The sequence below is a fragment of the Leucopleurus acutus genome, assembly GCF_964270905.1.
Source record: "Leucopleurus acutus genome assembly, chromosome: 15".
Classification (NCBI taxonomy): Eukaryota; Metazoa; Chordata; class Mammalia; order Artiodactyla; family Delphinidae; genus Leucopleurus; species Leucopleurus acutus.
In genome coordinates, this window is record NC_139157.1 from 43,659,819 (window position 1) to 43,675,037 (window position 15,219).

Consider the following 15,219-nt stretch of genomic DNA (forward strand, 5'->3'; position numbering starts at 1 on the left):
GTTGAGATGTTTCTACTTTTGACTTTTTTTTAAATTTTGGTTTGGTTTTTTTTTGCAGTACGTGGGCCTCTCACTGTTGTGGCCTCTCCTGTTGCGGAGCACAGGCTCCGGACATGCAGGCTTAGCGGCCATGGCTCACGGGCCCAGCCGCTCCGCGGCATGTGGGATCTTCCCGGACCGGGGCGTGAACCCGCGTCCCCTGGATCGGCAGGTGGACTCCCAACCACTGCGCCAACAGAGAAGCCCACTTTTGACTTTTTCTTTACTCTTCATGGGAGGTAGAAGAATATATTCAAAGAGATCGAAAGCACATAACGTCATGGCAGATCAGAATTCTCTGGAGTACCCATTAACTAGTGCTTGCCCTCCCCTTTCGACCTGAAGTAGGGTTCTCAGTTCTGTTCCATGGCTGCTGTGCTGAAACTGTCCAGCATGTATGTATATCCTATCTTATTTCCCACGGGCTGGTCAAGGTGAAGGTACCACGGTGTACAGTCTGGGACCTCTCAATCTAGACAGACCCACTTGGTCAATGCCATGATGAGGAGAGTGGCTAAAACGCTGGTGTAAGGGAGTAAAATGAGCTGATTCTAACTCAGATTTCTGCGTCTCATTTTTTCTCATAGAATGAAGTGCACTGCCTTTAAGATTCTTCAAGTACTTTTCAGGGAAGTCTATAAAAGCTGATCTGTAAAGTATTAAACTGTCATTTTCTCGGAAACCAAATTTCTGCTTGACTTGCTACATAATTCTGCAAGTCCATTAATAGTGTGTGGCCTGCATGACACAGGAAGCGAAAAAGGATCTTTCGCAATCACAGTTCTAGGGAATTATCCAGGAAACCCTCCCTATCTGTTCAGGATGTATTTGAGTAATCTCTAAAAGAGGGAAACAAATGAAGGGTGTGCTGTACTTGCGGGAGGTGGAAGAAAGCTCTCAATTAGGGATTAAACTAAAGCTTAACATTTCTATGCCAGAGCCTCTTTTTGGCCAACTAGTGAAGCCTCAGCCTCTTTCTCAATATGTTAACATATAATAACATATTAACATATAATATCTTATATGTTAATTCATAACATATAATACCTAGGGATGCCAGGAAAGGTATTACTTTGAAATATAACTATCAGTACAGATATTTTTAAAAATTGTGATATATGTGCTTCTTTATTAAGGCATTAGAATATAAGATTTAATGGCAGGGATAGTAACTATGATAATGTATAAGTAGTGAGGAGCATAAATAATATTTTGAGATGTACACAGTAACTGAATGTGACGTGAAAATATCTGTGACAAAGTTACAGGTTCTCCTGATATTACTATAGTTGGTTATCCAGATTTATGATTTAGAAGAGATGCTAAAATTTCAGTTAGAGTTAGTGAAAATTAAGATGCAGTATTTCTCCCATACAAACCTCACAGACCCTAGGTTAAGAATACTTAAAATGTTCTGAGAGACTACCTGTTCTAGACTGTGCTCCTCTTTCAGGAGTTTATATTAAAGACCTGATCTTAGTAAGGCCTTCTCTGCTCACTCTGTCAGAACTTCAGCATTACTCCCCAACTCACAGTATTTCATTTGCCTTCCTCACTTTTTTGTCCTCTTAGCGTTTAAGTATGTATATGTATATGCGTATGCATAGTATCCCCTACTAGAATTGAAGTTCTACAAGGGCAGGGTTAGCTTTTCTTCTCTGTTGTATTCACTATTGGATCCCCAATCCTACAACAGTGTCTGGCACACAGGAGACTTTCAATAAATATTTTGGGGAAGAAAGAAAAAAATGAAGGAACAAGCCTATAAAACTAGGCTACACTGTTGACAATGAATATGTGATGATTAAGAAATCAGGAATTTGGAAGAATCCCTTGGTATTTAACAATAACTTCAGTGTTTGGTTAGCTGTGCTAGTGATACAGCCTGGTGCTAACATGACTAAAGTTGATGAGCTTCTTAACCAGTTGGCCACGGACAAAGCTGCCCTGCCAGTCAGCTGGCCAGTGTGTGTACTGGTTGTAAACAGACTATGAAGAGTGTAAATTAATTCCCTACTTCTAGGAAAAAACCCAACTCAGACTGCAAGCTCACTGCCAGGGAGTTAGAAACACAATCTTCACTGACTTATAGTGATTGGGGAAGCAGGCAGAGACTCCAAGGCATTTTTTTCCCCAGCCCTGTGTCTTGGCACCATGTCACCTATAAATGACAGCACATACACGTAGCCATGATAAAGCTGGCATCAATGAGCTGCTACCATCTACTGAGCCCTGACACGTCTGATACACCAGTGAACTTATTTTTTATAGATAAAAGAACATTTAATATAATTGTTCTTCAGGAAATATTACTATGCAATTTGTGAGAAAATTTCCAAGTTCCCACGTATAGTTGCTTACTCCAAGCAGTTTCCAATTCAACAAAATCCTAGCACACTGATTTAAAAAAAAAAAAAGTTCCTGGTACCATCAGGTGCATCACTATATCATTATGAAATCTGATCTGTAATAGCTACATTTCTAAGATGTTACCTACATTCTTTACCAATACATTCTTACCCAGCTTCATCTTCAGATACAGAGAGTAATTATGGATGAGACTATATTTTACTGTCATGGAAACCAAAGGAAATTTGCTTCTAGCTCATGAATAGCAGCAAAGGAACTATCGTATTCAATGTGATCCTAACCAGCAGCTACTAAAACTACTAAAGAAGCATGTTAAGAATCACAAAAAAAGATAAAGGTATTAATATATGAATTTTATTTCAGCTTAAAATATTTATATGTACATATTTACCAATCTTTTGAAGGGGAGCTAAAAGCCTTGTCTTTGAATGTGGGTCTACGGATCAGTGTCATTGTTTTTCCCTGCAAAGAACACATATAACACATCATCACAATTTCCAGCCTTGGTTTCTTTAATACAGGAAGAAATTAAAGATACTTGTGAAGGAATATAGAATCCTTCCAGACTTTTATGAGTTTTTCCCTAAACTTTTACTAATCTCATCCACATTAAATTATGACAGCAATTTTTTATAGTAAGTCATTCCAAAGCATTTAAGTTGGTTTTGGAACTATTAATTCTTTTTTATAAACTCACATTTATTCTATTTGTATAATATTATTAAAATTGTGTAATTACAGGTATTAGTGAAAGTGGCATAAACTGGTTTGAGAACAAATACAACTGACATTTGCTAAGCACATAATTCTATGGGTGGCAACAGAAATTAATGGACACAGCCTTGACATTCAGCAGTCTCTGAGAGCTGCTGCCAGTTATACAAGGAATGGAGGTTAATTTCATTGGCAAGTCAGTTAAGAGGTGGTTAGTTAAGAAAATTAAGTAAGTTAAGAGGAGGTTAGTTAGGAAAATTTTTACTGTATTCCTTTTTATAAGCTATACTTTCCCCTGTTTAGAGAACTATTCTTAAATTAAGGTCCATGGACCCCTGGGGTCTCTGAGACTCTTTCAGGGGATCCATGACTAAAAATTATTCTCATAATAATATAAAGATGTTATATGTTGATATTTGCACTAATGGTGCAAAAGTACTAGTGGGTTAAAAATGTTGGCATCTTAGCAAGCCAGGCAGGGGCACTGAACTGTTCTAGTAATCCTTGTATGATTCTGCATACTGCCGTGCACTCTAAGTTTAAAAAAAAAAGCCAGTTTCACTTAAGAATATCCTTGATAAAGTGGTAAAAATTATTAATTTTATAAAATCTCAACCTTTTTAGTTCATATCTTTCTAATAGCCCATGTGATGAAATGGGAAGTATGTAAAAAGCACTATCCGTAGCAAAGTAAATAACTATCATGAGGAAGAAATTGTGCATTTAGTTGAGAGCTGAACTAGCTCCTTGCTTTTTCACGAAACATCGTTTTTACGTCAGAGAATGACCAACTGACAAATTACAGTTTTTTAGACTTGGGTATTTAAGTGGAAGTCTTTTTGAAACAAGGAAGCCTGCCAGTTCAAGAAAAACTGAAAGGTTTTGTTGACAATGACAAAATTTGAGCTTTCAAGCAAAAAAAAAAAAAAAAAGAATTTTGGAAAAATTGTATTGATAACAAGTGTGATTTATTTTTATATTATATAACTAAATGCATCAACATTTGGAAGATGGGAATAACTCAGTGAATAAACATTCAAATAAAAAAGGCATATTACAAAACCATACAAAGATAAAAGATTCATTATAAGTGCAAAGCATACTAATGGATTTTTTACCAATTAAAATATATGAGGAATTTTATTAACTAACATGGTTTCAGATTCCACATTGAAACTAACTTTTATAATCCAGATTCCACATAGAACTAACTTTTACAAAACTACCACTTGTCAAGTTCTAGTACAGTAGCAAAGAAAACTGTCAAAATTATCTGAAAAGACTCTTCAAATACTCCTCCCTTTTCAGTCAGATGTCTGTGTGAAGCTGGATTTTCTTCATATTTCTTCATATTTTCAACTTAAACACTACATTGCAACAAACTGAATACAGAAGAAGATATGCAAGATTTGCAAAAGTATAAAACAATGATCTCCTTCACACTAAATATTTTGTCTCCAAAAATCTCGTTATTTTTTGCCTAAAAATATGTTATCTATGTTAATATGAAATGGATTTATCTTTCAAGAGAATGAATAAATATTTTAAAAAATTTTTTAGCTTTAATTTCTAGTATGGTAAATTTCAATAGGTATAGCCCACATAAACAAAGCTCTTTGATGTCTGATGTCCTCATTAATTTTTAAGAGTGTAAAAGAGTTCTGAGTCCAAAACATTTAAAATCTGCTGCCTAGAATATTTCCAAAGGTGAATTTAAGTGAATTTATGTGAAACAGAATGATGTGAACATAGAAAGGAACTATTAATTGCCTGGGTTGGGGTGCACGGTATTGGTGGGGAAAGGCATAGGGTTCATCATGATGCGCTATTTCCATAAATCAAGTTGTGACTGTAAAAGGAAGAGACATAAAAACCTTTCCAAAATTTAGTAGCTTCACTAATCAAAATTTTTATAACAATTTCCTGTGGATAGACTGCTTCCATTATCATAAATGCTTTTGAACTACTATGTACAGAGTACAAAAGTAGGCAATCTAAGGAGTCTATTACTTAAAAATTGACAGCTTACTTGATGCAATGACTAATATAAAAAGTCTAATAACAATGTTGGCATTCATTTTTATTTGCATAGATTTGTTTTAAATGATCAGTTATATTCAAATTTTTTCCATATAGTCTTAGTAGATATTTTGTAGAAAATTATTATCTGTGAAAAGATTAATACTTAGGTATCTAAGATTAATCTTAGGTATTATGAGGTTCACAGAATGGTCTATGTATAATATTGTTTAAATTTTTATACTATTTCATTTATACAAATACTGTTAAAATAAATACTTGGAATAACAGAAGTTCTGTATTTAAAATCTAAGAGGTGTCAAGAGGTCACTGATATTTAAATATTTAAATGAATCAACGATATACAAAAAAAAAATACTGGAAACAAGGGGACAACTCGTAACTCCCTTTACAATGTTATTATGGTTATTAGTCCTGTTTTTGAGCACTTTTTACAGCTTGACAATTTTATACCAGGATTTTCATATGTAACTGTATTTTGAAGGTCATGATTTGATCCATGCTATAAGCAAGTCTATGTGTTTTCAAAAGTATGTTTAAATGAGGCTCCACTGTTTGTTAAACGTTTCCAAAAAGTAGAACTCAAAACAATCCTTCTTTTTCTCATTTTGAGATAACATACAGTTTTATAACCCTATAAAATATTTACATAGTAAATTCATAAAGTAGAAGATTCATATTTCAAAATCTGGTTTATTTTAGACACTAGATGTTCATGTATAAATATAAATTTAAGAGAAAATGAAATAAGCCTTAAAGGAATTAAGAATTTAAACGTACAGTGCAGCGATGAGCTCTTTAGAAACTCCCAGATGTAACTTTACAGGGCAGAGCAGCACCAGCTTCACATTTGCCAGCTTCGCTGCAGCTGCGTCTACTGCACATAAGCTACACCTCTGCCTATAGCATGTACTGGCTCACACCACCAAAATATGCCAATATAAGGTCAGTTCTATTCTTTTTTTTTTTTTTTTTTTGCGGTACACGGGCCTCTCACTGTTGTGGCCTCTCCCGTTGCGGAGCACAGGCTCCGGACGCGCAGGCTCAGCGGCCATGGCTCACGGGCCCAGCTGCTCCGCGGCATGTGGGATCTTCCGGGACCGGGGCACGAACCCATGTCCCCTGCATCGGCAGGTGGACTCAACCACTGCGCCACCAGGGAAGCCCAGGTCAGTTCTATTCTTAAAATGTAAATCAATCTATTCATTCTAAAAGAGTCCTGAAGACAGTAACCTGACAGAAAGTCATTCAGTTTTTCTGTGCTTGGAAACAACCTCCAGTAAGTTAGGAAAGTCATGTGTTACCACTACTTTTAAAAATATGACTCATGGCAATTGTGATTCGTCTTTCTTCCCCTCTGTAAGTTAAACATAAAAACTAGCCATAAATGTTAAATGTCAGTAATATGTGAAATTTTGAAAGCAATTCCTGTAACATTTAGCCAAAGGAAGTGGATTTCTAACTTGTGTGGCCTTGCCTGTGAAGCACAGTGGGACCCTGACAGTGACTTGCCAAGAAGAGCAGAGTAAGCCCGGAATATAGATGAACTTGATCTAGGGGCCTCTGAGTGGGTAGCAAGCTATCCAAGGGGCATGTTAAACTCAACTCTGGCCTGGTTTGTAGTCCATATTCCAAATGTTTGATCAGGTGCCTAAGGGGTGGCATTTGCATCATGAAGCAAAATTAACTATTTATAGTTGGGAGGAAAGAGAGAAGTTATATTTCTTATTAATTAAGCACATAGTGTGTGCCAAGCCCTTTACATACTTTATTTCATTTAATCTTCAAAATTCACATTAGATGTTACAGCCCCATTTCATAGATTGTAAAAGCGGTATTTGGATAGGAAAATGACTCGTTGAAGATCACGTATATAAGTTAAAGAATGGAATCCAGGACTACCTGAATCTAGAATTTTTACTTCTTCCTGGTGAGGGAAAGCACTGTGCTTATAAGGAAAGTCACCAACTTTGCCATAAGAACCCAGCCAGAAGAAAGGGCTAGTCAGCAAACCTACCAAGAGCTAGGCAGAAGGGCACTTATGCTGAAATACAACAGAGGGTTCCAAAGCCCTGCCATGTTCATGATACCAAGAGAGAAACAAGGTATGAGGTGTGGGAAAGGGGGCAGACATGAGGAGAGATATCACGATACTGTGCTCACAAGGTTGCTCAGGGCCCACCCTAGGAACATGTGATTCCAACCATGTAGCATTCCTGAAACAATTCTTCCTTCTCCCCACAGACCTCTGGTGAGCGTGAAGCTCCTAGTGTACTGCTCCAGGTCCAGCTGGTCCAGGGGCTGGTGGGCCTGAACCTGCATGCTGAGAACGTTCAGCTCCTAAAGATAGCCAGGGCTACAGACACAGAAATAGACAATGAGCTTTCCTTTCTGAACATCTACTTTGCTCCCTACCAGAGAACAAATGCTAAAAGGATAACAGAACGATAGAATGGGAATTGACTATATATTAAGACATCTTCAGGGAAAATGACTTATCGACCATGAACTATAAAAGATCATTTTCTTCCACAATCTTCATTTCCATATTCATGAAATCACTGGATTCAATACATAGAGTACTACCACTTAATTTCATTTTAAAGCTATAAATTCAATATTCCAAATATTAAATTCTAAAATACAAAAATTTAGGTCAGTTTGGCCCTACTCAAGAATACTGAGGAGTCAATTATGCAAAAGCAGAAACTGAAAAGAATATTCTTTTTTACTTAAAAAAGGATTCTAGATGGCTTATAGAGAAAATGAATTAGTCTGAGTGTGAAAATATACACCAAGCTAATGTAGTAGTGTTGTTAAATGGGAAATGGCACTGCCGTGTCATTATTCCAGTGTTTAATTCGCTGACACAAAGTCCTTTTATCCAAATATCCAAGTATGCTATCCAAGTATGCTGTTTCATTCTATTTAAATGGAATCAAACAGCATTCAAAATTGTAATCCCTTTTTGCTGGCCAAGTGTGTTTTGGGCTAGTGTCCAGCCTGAAAAGGTAAGAGGGAGAAGCACGATAATTAAGATGATTCAGATTTCATAAGAAGACCTCTGTTTTGTAAGAAAGGCAGAGCTCAAAGGACTAGAGTTTAAAACAGGCTCACCTATCACATTGTAATAATAAATTATGAAAGAATCTGTTATAATGGAGAAATTCTGAAACTTGAAAAGGTGGTAGGAGAGAATAACCCAGATTTCCTGCATTGTTCAGAAAAGCTTAATCAAATGATTTTTGGCCTTTTAAAAAAGTAGCTTGGTATTTTATAGGTTTAACATGCTTTATATTTATACATGTAAAATGTTTCTAAAAGTTCAGCTGAAGACTTCCCTGGTGGTCCAGTGGTTAAGACTCCACGCTTCCAATGCAAGGAAGGGGGCACGGGTTCAATTCCTGGTTGGGAAAGTTCCACATACCACGTGGTACAGCCAAATAACTAACTAACTAAATAAATAAATAAAAGTTCAGTTGAACAATTCATAGATGTCATCACTTCAGTCAATGACTATGCAAGTATCCAGTGATCATGTGAGAAACAATGCCTAGAAGTAGTTGATCTGATTTTAAGAAAAAATTAAACATGCAAGAAGAGCCAGGGAAGTCAATGAAAAGAAGAACAATGATGGAGGGTGACTAGCTCTGCCAGAGAAGAAGACACACTATAAACCTTCGCTAATCAGAATACAGTGGTACTGACATGAGTAGATAGACATACCAATGGAATGAAACAAAATTCAGAAACAGGTGCAAAACATATGGAAACTTGGTATGTGATAAAGGTGGCATCAAAAATCAATAGGGAAAAGAAGTACCCTCCAACAAGTTATACTGGAACAACTAGATGGTCATTTGAAAAAAGGAGAAAATTGGATCCAAACCTCATAGAATACAAGAAAATAAACTCTAAATTAATTAGGCATCTAAATATAAAGTATGAGATAAAAAAAATCTTAAAAGAAAGCATGGATGAATGCCTTTGTGACCTGGAGAAGGAAAAGCCTTTCCAACTATGATTCAAAAACAAGAAGCAATAGAAGAAAAGACTGATCATTTTGGCCATATAAAGCTTAAAAGAAAAAATAAGACAAAACCTTTTGCACGGGGGGAAAAAAAAGACCACAAGTAAACATGAATAAACTGGGGAAAAATATTTGTATCATATACTCTGAATACAGTTGGACTTATCCTAACATACCAAAGGCTCATAAAATTTAAGAAAAAGATCAAAATCTTATTGGAAAAACGAGCAAGTGACAAACAAGACAGTTAACAAAAAAAAAAAGGGCAAACATCCCTCATTCAAAATTCTCATCTCCACTTATTATAAAAGAAATTTAAATCAAATTACAACTGATCTAACATTCGAATCAGTAAAAATCTCACATAGGACAAATACTCTAGTCAAAGCTGTGGAGAAATAGGCACACTCTTAAAATGCTGTTGGGGTGCAGAGTAGTACAAATCCTATGGGGTAGAGCTTGGTAACATTTAACAAATTTTATAAACATTTTATATTTTGATCCAGTAATACCACTTATAGTAATCTACCACAAATAAAAAAATATATGCATAAGGTTATTTATCATGGCATTATTTGTAATATGATTCTGACATGGTACATTGTGAACCATGTAAATATTTCAGATATTTAAAATTAAGTCAGAAATAAATATTGAGATGAAATTATGTTTCAAATTTGATTCAATATAAAATGAACACATAGGAGAATATGTTCCAAAGAAAAGAAAAAGATAAATCTCTAGTAATCAACCTTAACAAAATGGAGATGAGTGATTTATCGGACAGAGAGTTCAAAATAACAGTCATAAATGCTCACCAAAGTCAGGAGAGCAATGCATGAACAGGGGGAGCACTTCAACAAAGAGACAGAAAACATTAAAAAGTACTGAGCACTGCATTGTACTGAGCACTGAAAAATTCAATAACTGAACTAAATTCAATAGAAGGATTCAACAGCAGACTAGATCAAGTGGAAGAAAGGGTCAGTGAACCTAAAGAGAGAGCAATCAGAAGAGCAAAAAGGAAAAAGAATAAAAAAGAGTGAAGATAGCTTAAGGGACTTATGGGACACCATAAGAAGACTAATATACACATTATAGGGGTACCAGAAGAAGAAGAGAGAGGAAGGGAGAGAAGCTTATGCAAAGATATAATGACTGAAAACTTTCCTAACCTGAGGAGAAAGAAACAGGCCCCCAGATACAGGTAGCCCAGAGTATCAAAAAAGATGCCTCTACAAAGACCCACAGTAAGACACATTATTAAATTTTCAAAAATTAAAGAGAATCTTAAAAATAGAAAGATAGGGACTTCCCTGGTGGCACAGTGGTTAAGAATCTGCCTGCCAATGCAGGGGACACAGGTTCGAGCCCTGCTCTGGGAAGATCCCACATGCCGCGGAGCAACGAAGGTCGTGTGCCACAACTACTGAGCCTGCACTCTAGAGCCCACGAGCTGCAACTACTGAGCCTGCGTGTCACAACTACTGAAGCCCGCACACCTAGAGCCTGTGCTCCGCAACTACTGAAGCCTGCATGCCTAGACCCCGTGCTCCGCAACAAGAGAAGCCACCGCAATGAGAAGCCCGCGCACCGCAACGAAGAGTAGCCCCCACTCACCGCAACTAGAGGAAGCCCGCTCGCAGCAATGAAGACCCAACACAGCCATAAATAAATAAATTTATAAATAAATAAAAATTTAAAAAAATGATAAAAGCAACTTATTACGTACAAGGGAACTCCCATAATACTATCAGCAGATTTTTCAGAAGAAACCTTGGGGACCAGAAGGAAGTGGGACGATACACTCAAAGTGTTGAAAGAAGAAAACTGCCAATCAAGAATAATCTACCAAGTAAAACTGTCCCTCAGAATTGAAAGAGAGTTAAAGAGTTTTCCAGATAAACATATGCTGAAGAAGTTTATCACCACTAACTGGCCTTAGGAGAAATGTTAAAGGGAGTTCTTCAAACTGAAATGAAAGGATGCCAATTAGTAACGTGAGAACATATGAAAGTATAAAACTCACCAGTAAAGGTAAATATACACTTAAACGCAGAATACTCTAATATTGTAATGGTGGTGGGTAAATCACTTATAACTCTAGTATAAAGGTTAAAAGAAGACAGTATTAAAAAATAACTATACAATAATTTTTAATAGATACACAATGTAAGAAGACATCCAAGTTTTCAAAATTTCCTGCTCATCAATACTTCCTCTGGAAACTAGTGAAGAATTTCTCCACCCAAATTAAGATATATACCAAAAAGAAGACAACATGAGATTCATGTTCCAGAGGGGACCCACCCCATGAGAGAAAAGAAGAGTTAGTCAACAGCCATACCGTAGATCTAGATTATAACCAGTCAAAGGCTTTGGCAGGTTCCTCTTCAAGAAGATGAATTGTTAAGAATGTCTTATTAAGAACATCTTGTTTGAATGGATTAAGAGACTTACATAACTGAGTGAGAGTCTGGTTGGTAATTAGTGATAAGTGTATAGGAAACTAAACAAATAAAGCAAAAAGGCTGTTATTAATCCTAGAGAAAACAAAAAGTTGCACACAAACTGAAAGTAATCATAGTATATGACACGGTTCAGCTGTCAACAGCTTTTGCCTCGTTAAAATATGCAAACACAATATTCATTCAATTAAAATCACAACATATCTATATTGGAAGGCTGGAGGGACACGCAGTTTGTATGTGTTGGTGGTGGATGGTACGTGTGAGAGGTAGATGAGTGATGCATCTTCAAGTCAAGGAAGGCCAAGGGTTGCCTACAACCACCTGAAGCATGAGACAGTTTTTCCTTGGAGCCTCCAGAAGGAACCAAGACCCTGCTGACACCTTGGTTGCAGATTTCTAGCCTCCAGAACCGTGAGAGAATCAACTTCTGTTTGTTTTAAGCCACTTAGCCTGTGTTACTTTGTTACGGCTGCCCTAGGAATAATACACCGACCTTCAAGAACCTGACTTGTCATCACTGCCATCTTGTATGCACCATCTTCCTGCTGCTGCCTGAACACGTGGTGACTCCCATTTACTTTAAAGAAATTCTCTAAGATTTTGACACCACCACATGCAAAAGGGCAAAGAACCTGTGACAGTGTTTTTAAAAAGTGAGGGATACTTTAACAATGGCAAAAACGGTATTCAAATTGCTAAATCTTGCCACCCTGATGTTAGGAAGATACCAAAACTAAAATAAGGCCGACCTTAAGGTGCTAGGATACATGAAACAGTATTTTACTTTCTATTATGGTTTCCTCAGTAAGGTTAATATTTACCTAAGATTCCCACTTTTTAATGCTTTATCAGAATTTCTCTCTTTTACAATATGCTATTTCAAGGTTTTGCTGAAGTTGCCTGTTTAAAACAGTGAATGAACTGTTCTTGATTTTATTCTGGGTGCCAACTGGAAATAATGTGCTGCAGAATTTATTCCACTCAGCCCTGGAAACCTGAAATGTAGCCGTTAATCACAGACACACACTGTTTCCTAATGAAAAAACGACGCTTCCTAATATATTTTAGGAACAAGTACTCTGAACACTACAATTATGGAATAAGGAAGCCACCTCAAAGAGTGAAGCAGTCCCCTCACTGGAGATATTCAAGAAGAGGGATATTGAGAAGGGATTCTCTGAAAAGGAATCATGGGTTTATCACAATGTTAGGCAGAGTTTTCAAATTATAAATAACAAGCTATTAATAGATTGTGGAATGAATATAAGGGGTCGTGACCAGCATATTTTTAGTGGAATTTAATGGCATGGAATAGGAAATAGCAGAGTGCAAAGCATGACTTAAATGCAAGGGCTGATTCACACAACTTCTACTTATATATTTACACATGTAGAGTTAAAGTTATGTGTATATTGGGATGTAAACTTTATTTCTTACTGTGGGTCACAGTCATAAAAGGTTTGAAAGCCACTGTCTTAGAGGGTAAATGTGCCACCAAACAAGCAGCCCATCAGATGCATCCTGCAGGCAGAGAGGACCCAGGCCCAGGGCCTGCTTCAGTGCATGGAGCTAGGTTGAGACTGGGTTGCCCCAAACACCTTCCAGCAGAGGATCTGGAGCCAACCATGAGGGAAAATCTATCATGAGTTCATTAGGAAGGATCCCAGACCACCAGAGAAGTTCAGAATGTTCAAAGAGGCCAGTAGACAGTGTATGACAGAGGCAGATGTGAAACACCAAACGGGCCCACACAGTCAATTCAAGAACGAAAAGTAATTTGTCACTGTGTAGAAAAAGAACAAGAAAACATTTCTCATCCCCCAAAACATTTGTTTGGCTTTGAAGCCATTTATTTTCAAGAGAGGTAATGAAATAATACCTATGAACAGCACCTTGTACCAATAATGTTTATTTTATTTCATGTCCCGGGGACACAGTTTTAAAGAGTATTTCTTAATTTGGCAACAAAGTGGAAAAAAGTCAGTTTAGGAGTTTGTGAATCATAAAAAATCTGGAGGATGTGCTATTTGCCATAAAATAGAATTAATGGATAAAGTAAATTTAGATTAAATTACAAGCCAAACTTGTGAGCCATCTTCAACATGCCATGGGCATTAAATACTTCCCCGAGTTTTAGATCTAGAGTTATCTGTCATATGGAAAATAAAAGCTGACCCCACCCCAAATGTTGAATGTAGTCACATCTTCTTTAACCAAGTGACAGGCTATGATAGAAAAGCAAAGAGTAAAAGATTCAAACTGGCTTTAGTAATAGTGTAAAATCTTTCCCATGTCAACAGGTTCTCCAAAGAAGGTAAAATAGTAAGCTCCATATGGTTTTTCAAAATTATGGCCCAAAGTTTAGGGCAGAAAGATATTAACGTTAATACAAAATTTTAGCAATATGTGTGGATTTATTCTTAACTCTCCCTTTCCTTAGACTTTCTTTTCTTGGAATAGTGTATTCCCTGTAATTGAATCACGGAAATGAACTAAAAATTGCACATTAAATTGTTACAAACCCAAATTGCCATCCATCCACACCTCATCAAGAATCTTTTTTTTTTTTTTCCAACTTAAGAAGAAATAGCACGATTCTCTCAAGCTGATACTTTCTTCCTGGAGTGATGCCGACATGATGTTTCATTTTGGCTTCACATCCAGAAAGTGATTTGAGGACACCCAAGTGGCTCTTCTAGCACTTTACCTTTTCTTCTCATTCTTCTTGTTGTTATTCATTTATTTGTTGTGATAAGCTTACTTTAATTAAATCTGACCTTCTTTGAACTTTCCTTCTACATTTTCCTATCATCCACAGAAACTATGTCTGTTGTACTTGAAAGCATATTTTATACTGGATAAATTTTTTTTTTTCCTGGTGATGACATTTTTCAAAGTCACAGTACACTTCTAGCAAACAGGAGGTAGCTAAAAATAATGCTGGAGGGACATGAACTCAACATCTCCTCTTGGGTCCACAGGCCCTTCAAACTCAGTCGATCCCAAACCAAACCCTTTATTAGTACTCTCCAAGAGTTCCAAGTGTTGTGATCTCATTGAAAGGTCCCATGCCTCTCAGCATCCCATAAAAGAAAGTTCTTAGTCCTTCTTGTCCTCAAATAAAATTGTCAAGTCTTATATTGGGTCAGCCAAAAAGTTCATTTGGGTGTTTTCTGTAAGATCTTATGGAAAAACCCAAACAAACTCTTTGGCCAACCCAATACATGCTAATCCTTAAAACTTTCTGGAACCCAACATTTCTTTGCATTCTCAGAGCCCCTATTCCAGGCTGTCATCTGGATAAACACAAAAGGCCTGACTGGTCTTCCTGGTTTGACCTCTGCAATCTACTCTCAACATATGACCAGAGATTCTTCCTAAAACACAAATCTGTCACATGGAGAAACCAGAAGCCACTTTGCGTCTCCTGATGAGAGAACAGCCACCACCTATGCTTGTGTCAAAGTGATCAAAACCGAGCTGGAGCGAGCCTCAGCACCCAGCTGTCAGCTCGTAGGAAATGCCAAGGGTGGAGGAACTCACTGAGCTGCATCT

The 15,219-nt window shown here is 36.9% G+C and overlaps 1 protein-coding gene across 1 annotated transcript in view; it reads right to left on the bottom strand.

Annotated features, from left to right (window-relative positions):
- The window catches only part of DSE (dermatan sulfate epimerase), a 68,631-nt gene that overhangs the window by 11,391 nt on the left and 42,021 nt on the right, over positions 1-15,219 (bottom strand). The window lies entirely within an intron of this gene.